We start from the raw sequence: 8,829 nt of genomic DNA, 5'->3' as shown, positions 1-8,829 counted from the left end.
TTATGAATTCATTCTTGTGGAGTAGAAAGATCACAATTTCCCTTCACCTTTAGCGTTCAGTGACAAGGCCACGTTCTATTAGGTGGCCAAGTGAAACACCAAAATGTAAGAATGTGGGGAACATAGCCGCCACATACCATACTCCAGCAAGAGAGATATTCTCGAGAGCTTCGTGCGCCGTGCGCCGTTTCCCGAGAAAAGATTTATTGTTCGTTGTCTTTCGCGGGAGAGGTGCTTTCGGGATCATGTACCTGGATATGTTTGAGATCTGTCCAGCCCGCAATTGCAAGAACATCTCGACCAATTAATTCCTGTACAGTATATAACATCGCCTCTCTGGTACCTTCGTGTTGGAGCACTTACTAACAATGAACTGCGTCAACAAAGGATCAGCCGAATGAGGTGTACACTATTCCAAAGTTTGTGAAAGACGTCTATATGCCTCTCCTTCCGACATCTCCGGATGAACAGAGAAACCACATATCAATAGCAATGAATGCAGTAACTCCACACATGCTTACAAAAATACGGAATGAGGTTGCCTATTGTATGGATGTTTGACTTGCTCCAGGTGGAAGAAACATTGGACATACGTGAAAGGTAAATGAAAGCTTTAGCTCTTACATAATAGGAAAAAGTACCCCAAGATTGTATGTGTATATGCATGCATGAATGTAAAAGATGTAACCTCGTAAAATCGAATAGTTCCTTTGAAACTAAACGTTTTGTAGTCCTATGCGTAAGTTACCTCGAGAAACCGGATGAAAGTTTTTGGAACTCCCGATACAGGGTGTTTATTTATTTGAGACAGCTAAATATGTCGGGAATGTCCCATCGCACGAAAAAAACTGTTCTAGGTGAAAATTTGATATCAGTGAACGAGACATCTGTAAAAAGTGGTGGTTCCCCATTTGAAATTACGAAGCTGATGCCACCCATTCAAGAAGGGGTTTTAGAAAGTGGCCAGTTATAGCGTAGATCGATGTCAGCTTTAGTGACATTAACTTTTCACCGAGAACTTTTTCTCGTTTTCGAGATATTTAGTTGCCGCAAGTTAAAACCAACTCCTGTATACCGTATTTAATGAAACCAGTTGTCTATTAATTCATCTCTAAGAATCAAGATAAATACAGCGAAAAACCCAGATTTATTCTAGTGGTGAAGCGTTTGTTGGGAAAAGGAAACTATCAGCACCTGTAATTGGCAAGCATCCATGTTGTTCTTTTTGAATATGCTTTTCAGATCCCAGTATGGTGGACTGGTGTTTCCCCTCTAGCAAAAACTGATCATTGGTGATTACGTTGGCGGAAGCCCACCCTCTTCTGTCCTCAACAGAACTTCCAGTCTGTTTAAATTGTGTGTAGCAAGTGCAAAATGACGTGCCTGCGAATCAATACGTGTGCGTAAACTCCGTCGTTTATTTTGCTACGTTTATTAACAGGTTGCTTAGATGACTAACAGCTCCGACTGTTCGTACTTCGCATGCTACGTGGGAGACCAGGACAAGGCTGCACTCCTTTGATCGTTGCGTAACTTGTACCTCTTGTCTTAGTCGCTGAATAAATCATCAATGGAACCAGTATTAAATATGGACAGAAGCACTACGACTACATAAATGACCTCAACTTTTGCACGACAGCTCCAATAGCACGCGATATTTCAGACAAGAAAAATCGAGGTCTTGATATGTGGAGCGGCGTGTCCTCAAAACGAGCCATCCCGGTGTTTTACGCAATCATGGACAATCTGAACTACTGTCTTCTGTAGAGCTGGTACTGGATTCGGACCAATTAGTTCACCATAGGGCCAACGGCCTTGCCGCTGTGGTAACACCGGCTCCCGTCAGATCACCGAAGTAAAGCGCTGTCAGGCTGGGCTAGCACTTGGATGGGTGACCATCAGGTCTACCGAGCGCTGTTGGCAAGCGGTGTCCACTCAGTCCTTGTGAGGCAAACTGAGGAGCTACTTGATTGAGAAGGAGCGGCTCCGGTCTCGGAAACTGACATACGGCCGGGAGAGCGGTGTGCTGACCACATGCCCCTCCATGTCCTCATCCAATGACGCCTATGGGCTGAGGATGACACGGCGGCCGATCGGTGCCTTTGGACTTTCATGGCCTGTTCGGGGGTAGTTTGGTTTTAGTTCACCATAAGGCAGCGGCGACTATTCATGTTTACAATTTCGTTTCGTTTGTGCCGAACACAAGAAACAAACACAAAAATAAAATTATAAGCGTGAATTACTATCTGATGACGAACTTCTCGATTCGATTTCGGAACGGCGATAAGAGATTTTAACAAATAGCATGATTAACAACGGCAGATTACCCGTTTTACTATTTGTAAGAAATAATCTGCGTATGTAAGTAGCTGTGAAAATTTATCTTCATATCAAGTATCTGAGTAACAGAAATGCCACTAATCCAACTTCACAAATTAGAAAAGTGTTTCAGTTATGATTAAGGATTAATAGGGCCCCAACAAAATTGAAGTTTCAGTGGTTGCCTCAGCAATGGGTCTAGATACGAAAATATAAACCGTGATAACATTTCACAATTCCCTTAGTCAAACGAAACGAGACAAGATCAACTCTAACTTACGTCAATTACACTGAAGTCAATCATACGCAGCAATGGAACATAAAAAACCGAGAAAAAACCACATCTAGAATGATATTTTCACTCTGCAGTAGAGTTTTATGATTCCTACTGGACAATTCATCATAGAGTGAATCACTCCACAAAAGACATTTGAAATGTACCTAATACTGTTCGTTGTTAACGTGCCATATCCTCTGATAGACTTCACATAGGTATGTAGGTACGGTCGATTCACAATAATTTGGCAGAAATGCTGTTTATAGCTGCTGTACCTGATGCATGTCCACATCAGCGTCCAAAGTCTTGAAAGTCTGTCGGTGATAAATTTAATACAGTACAAAAAATTTTCGTCGGTGTTTTAGTTTTACATGCTTTCTGCGCTTGTGGTCTTCAAATGGTTCAAATGGCTCTGAGCACTATGGGACTTAACTTCTTTGGTCATCAGTCCCCTAGAACTTAGAACTACTTAAACCTAACTAACCTAAGGACATCACACACATCCATGTCCGAGGCAGAATTCGAACCTGCGATCGTAGTGGTCGCGCGGTTCCAGACTGTAGCGCCTAGAACCGCTCGGCCACTCCGTCCGGATTTGCGGTCTTCAGTCATGGTGATAACATAAAGCCGGTAATGGAACTGTTATACAAGCTGTGTACTATTTTTTTATATATACTGGCCACATAAACCGCAGCCGGTCCTTGCCCTCGCTCAGTCCAGCTTTCCACACGTTCCTGTCATATCCATCTTCATCTCAAATGGTTCAAATGGCTCTGAGCACTATGGGACTTAACATCTATGGTCATCAGTCCCCTAGAACTTAGAACTACTTAAACCTAACCAACCTAAGAACATCACACAACACCCAGTCATCACGAGGCAGAGAAAATCCCTGACCCCGCCGGGAATCGAACCCGGGAACCCGGGCGCGCATCTTCATCTCCCAGACCCAGTATCTGCATGTCTCCCATGGTATTATACTTGCATCTCATTCTCTGCCGTCCCAGTGGTCTCTTTCCTTCAGCTTCTCCACCCATTACAGCCTTTATTACCGTGTCCTCCCCTCTGCTCCTCACACGTGCGTACCATCTTAGTCTCTCTAATTTTCACACCCGCTACGACGCCAGTCAGTGCGTGTAATTGTCTGTGTTCTCTGTTTTTCCTTATTCTCCACTGTTCATTTTCTTTCACTGGTCCATATATTTTTCTCAGTACTTTATTTTCAAAAGTGATGAGTTCTTTCTCTATTTTCTTTGTCAGGGTCCATGTCTCACTTGCGTAGCACACTATTGGCTTGATGATGGTCTGATGTATTCTTATTTATGGCTGCCTAGATAGTAATTTCGATCTAATGATGTTGTGCATAGCTCCTAGACATCTTCCCCGAGCGTGAATACTTGTTACTATCTCTTGTTCTATAAGGTTTTGTTGGTTGATATTAACACCAAGGTACGTGAATGTGTCTGTCTTCTGTATTGTTAGATTTCCGATTTTTAGGTAGATGTCTTCCATCTTCTTGCTTATCAGCACAACATCATCTGTAAAAGCCAGGACTTTTATCTTTTTTCCTATCGTGACTCTTGCATTTTCACATGTTGCTCTCCTTAGGGTGTCGTTAAGGGCCAAATTGAATAGGGTTGGTGATGTAATATCTCCCTGTCTCATTCCTCTTTTTACTTCAAATGCTTCTGAGAACTCCCCCTGTACTTTCATTCTACACCTTGATTCCATCACACACATTTTGCTTAGCTGTATCAGCTTGTCAAGTATCCCATACTCTGCTGTTATCCTCCACATTTCCTCTCTTACTATGCTGCCATGTGCTGTGTTGAAATTTCTAAACAGGCAAAAGGTATCATGATTGTGCTCCCAGTTCTTATCTAAAAATTGTCTTATTGTGAATATTTGGTCGATTTACCTTTTCCGAACCCTGCTTGTGCTGTGTCTAATATTTCCTCATTGTATGGGTTGAGCCTGTTCGGTATAATTCAGCATTTTGTCTCCTTTCTTGTATATGGGACATACAGCAGCAGTTTTCCATTCCTCCAGCATTACTTCTTTTCTCCTTACCACTTTTATCAGTTCTGATAATCATTCATGTATCTTCTCTCCCCCTTCTTTGATGAGCCTTGCTGATAACGTCTCTATGCCAGGGGCACTCCCATTTTTTAGTGTTTTTATTATCTCCTTCACCTTCATCAGAGTTGGTTCTTCGACAAATGGTTGTACATTCTCATTGTTTTCTGCCTTATTTTCATTGTTGTAAGTATCTACCGGTTTGTTCAGCAGTTCTTTGAAGTATTTCCTCCAGTTCCCTAAATTTACCTCATTGGTAGTGATCAGTTTTCCATTCTCGTGCTTCATTATCACAGACTTAGCTCTGTACTCTTTTCTATAGCTATTCATTATCCTGCAATACTGTGTACTATTATTTTGCTTATAGTCCTCTTCCTCTATCTGTTTATATATGAACGATATTTTCTCCCATCTTATTATACTCTTCATTTCTCTCGTGGCTTTCCTGAAAGCTGTTTGGTTTTCATGGTTGTTATTGTTCATCACTGCCTGTCTGGCTCTCCTTCTGCCCTGTACAGCTTTTATACATGTTTCATTGAACCATGATTTGCGCTTTATAATGCTATTATTATTATCTCCTAGTTGTTCATGCGCTGTCTCCCTCATAACTGTTGTCATCTTCTTCCATTTCATGTTCATATCTTCATCTTCTTTCCTATTGTTGTCATTCTCTAATTCAGCGAATCTATTTTTAAGCTTAATCTTAAACTTTATTCATCTCCTCCTCTTTTAGCCTACTCACATCTACTCTATGTGTTCTTTTACCACTGTTGTTCTTACTTGGTGGTTTTGATAATGAAGGTTTCATCTTTATTAGCACAAGAGAATTGTCTGATTCTATCTCAGCCCCTCTCATTGTCTTAGCATATTTTATTGCCTTTTTATACTTTTTCTTTATCAGAACATGGTCTATTCGTTTCCCCTAGTCTATCCATCCGGTGAGGTCCATGTTGCTTTATGTATATCTTTATGGGGGAATGATGTACTTGCTGTTTTCGTGTTTCTAGCTGTGGCGAAGTTGATAAGCCTTATGGCATTACCATTTGATTCAGTGTGAAGGCTGAAGATGCCAATATATGGTTTCCATTGCTGTTCTTGTCCTATTTTGGCATTTAAGTCTCCCAGCACAATTTTTATATCATACTGTGGTAATCTGGACTACATCTGGTCTAAGGTGTCCTAGAATTCGTCTTTTATGTCTTTCTCCTTGTCCTCAGTTGGGGCATGGACACTTATTAATGAGATATTTCTATATTTGCCTTTGATTCTGTTGTAGCATATTCTTTGATTTACATTTTCTATTGTCATCACATCGGTCATTATTATGAACCGCAAATCTTGTCCCAAATATATGGTGACCATGCTTGTTTTCGCTGTGTATGACCGTGTAGTTTTTCCCTCTGTGCAGACTTTGTCCAGGCCATCTTTTCCGCTGCAGGGTTGTAATATCCATCTTGTACTCGGTTAGTTCTTTATCAAATATCTTTGCCTGTCCTGCAGCGTACAGAGGTTTTACGTTCCATGTACCTATTCGTAGTCCTTTATTCATAAGCTTGGGTCGTTTTACGTTGAATCCATTCCAGTCCGAGGCTGGGTGTGAGTGTATACGAACCCGTCAGTCATTTTACAATGTTGGATGGTTAGCCCAACGATTAACCCTCCCGCTTTATCTGGGCTTGGGGCCAGCTGGAAGGCTGGTTTTCTTCCAGACGTGGTTGTGTACTATGTTTATACAACCATAATTGCTTCACACACGAAGAGTCCTTATTTCGTGACATCCTTATGGTAGATGGATTATGAGCCATTCAGGATAAGTTTAAGGAGATAACTCTAATATTCAATGTAAAATCAATGGGTAAAGGTTTTCTGAATGCTCAAAAAATTTAGTAAACCTGCAGTAAAGTGTTGAATGAAAAAACTTTTGAATACATTTCTTAAATACTGATTTTCTATCCCAGACACGCAAAAACTATATAGTACACAGTTAACAATTGCCCATTTCTTGAAATATGTCCTCGTTCCTTTAGTAGATGTTGATTCCAAAAAGTTCTTACACTTCTTTCAGCCACACTGAATACAATGTGTACAGTGAACATAGAAATAATACTTGATCATGTATATGTAACTGTATATGACATTTGTCTGTTGATCTGTGCCAGGCATAAACTGCCAAATGACTGAAACCAACTTTCAAGATTTGAAGGTGATATCTGCTGTCAGCAACTTAGAAGGCTATTACTCCCCATAATGTGTGGATGAGAATTGTGCAAATTGTGAACGCTCTAGATGCTATAAAGAGCACAGCAGAGTCGTCTTTAATATCTCCTGTAGTTGAACTGGTATACCATAACTTGTTTGGTGTCTCTGTGTTTGCCTCATTTACTTTCTTCAATTTCACTTCGACTTTCTGAACAATTTATGAATTTAGTGCATAAATAATTCTTGGAAAAACACCGAGAAATATAGCCAAAATATCAACTTATTTTTAAGTGAACTAACGTGCACTGCCATAAATACTAAATAAGTAAACTACGAAACTCCTCCTGAACAGGACATGAAGACCCAACGGTACCGACCGGCCGCCGAGGCAACCTCAGCCCACAGGCGTCACTGAATGCGGATATGGAGGGGTATGTGGTCAGCACACAGTTCTCCCGGCCGCATGTCAGTTTCCGAGACCAGAGCTGCTACTTCTCGATCAAGTAGCTCTTCAGTTTGCTTCACAAGGGCTGAGTGCAACCCGCTTGCCAACACTGCTCGGTAGACCGGATGGTCACCCATCTGACTACTAGCCCAGCCCACAGCGCTTAGCTTCGGTGATCTGACGGGAAATGGTGTTACCACTGCAGCAAGGCTGTTGGCCACTAAATAAGTAATGACAGCAAAATTATTCTGTAGAATATTTATGTAAATATTTTATGCAGTATACCAAAGACCAGGAAGGCACTGCTGAAAACCAAGGGGAAAAGCACGATAACAGTCATTGCGACTGTTGGTATGAAGCTCTGAAATTAAACCTGTGGTGTACATACCCATAATGTATGGAAAAGTTAGCCTATACTAGCAATCTTTTCTCCGTTAAGCTCCTGATCGATAAACGAAAATTTTAATATCCACTCACATTTTAAGGCTGCAGAAACATTCTTCTGTCACACATAAAGCCACTTTTGACTGTTGAAACGCCACCTGGCCACCTCAGTCAGTGGAAAGTATGCAGTTGGAAGAATACATTGTTTTAAACTCAGCTGTACACATTCCATTTTAGTCTTTACCAGTTTCAGATTTTGCAGCCTACCGTCAACAGTAGTTGGTTGACATCGAACAGTGGTAAGTGATAAAAAGTAAAATAACAGTTGAAATCAAATAAAGGAACAAGAAATATCAATCAGTAATAGAGTCAGTTGCATTACTTTTTAGATGTTCATAGATTACAACCATGGTACATTTATTCCCAAACTTATATTCTGATGTTACTACTCAGAAATATGATGTTAACATCTGCACCTAAACCTATTGTCTAACACTCATCTTAGAATACAAACCAATGAAATGAAACTTTTAATTAATAACAATGTAAAATGATATGTAGTTTACATGAAGCTACTTGGAGGTACTACACTGATAATTGACTATCCCATGTTGACCTAACTTTAACAGTAATTACATAAGAATCAAAATCTAAGTCACTGACATGCTTAATGGACACTTAGCACATATGGATCATTTACATTATTTAACATATTGGTCTACTTCAGGTGTAATTTTCTAAGAAATATTTAGTTTTTAAATCTTTTTGATCAATTAAAAGGTAATTTTGGTGTCATTTAAAGTTATAGAAATCTCAGTTACTTCTATAAAATTCATAAGGTTGCCCTTAATAAGCTTATGTAATAATTCCATATTATTCTTGGTTTGCCATCTTGTATGTCCACAACATTTCAATGAACACTTAAAGATGCTGAACAAGACTAGTGTTCCTCAAATATAGTCTTACATTTCCTCTCAGTGTGACTAATGTAAAACTTCTTCCACTGTTCACAACAAATTTCATAAACTCCTACCTCTTCAGAAGTTTGTTTCTTTTCTAAGTTGTTTTTACGTCTAGTTCTAATGTTATTCTCATGTTACCCGTAATAATACAATGCTAAAAACATATA

General features: G+C 40.0%; 1 pseudogene; it reads left to right on the top strand.

Annotated features, from left to right (window-relative positions):
• Window positions 1-1,805: 1,805 nt before the first annotated feature.
• LOC124607726 lies at window positions 1,806-1,923 on the top strand (annotated as a pseudogene).
• Window positions 1,924-8,829: the final 6,906 nt, after the last annotated feature.

The sequence above is a fragment of the Schistocerca americana genome, chromosome 3 (assembly GCF_021461395.2).
Source record: "Schistocerca americana isolate TAMUIC-IGC-003095 chromosome 3, iqSchAmer2.1, whole genome shotgun sequence".
Classification (NCBI taxonomy): Eukaryota; Metazoa; Arthropoda; class Insecta; order Orthoptera; family Acrididae; genus Schistocerca; species Schistocerca americana.
The sequence above is the reverse complement of the archived record's forward strand: the minus strand, read 5'-3'. Positions and strand labels throughout refer to the sequence as shown.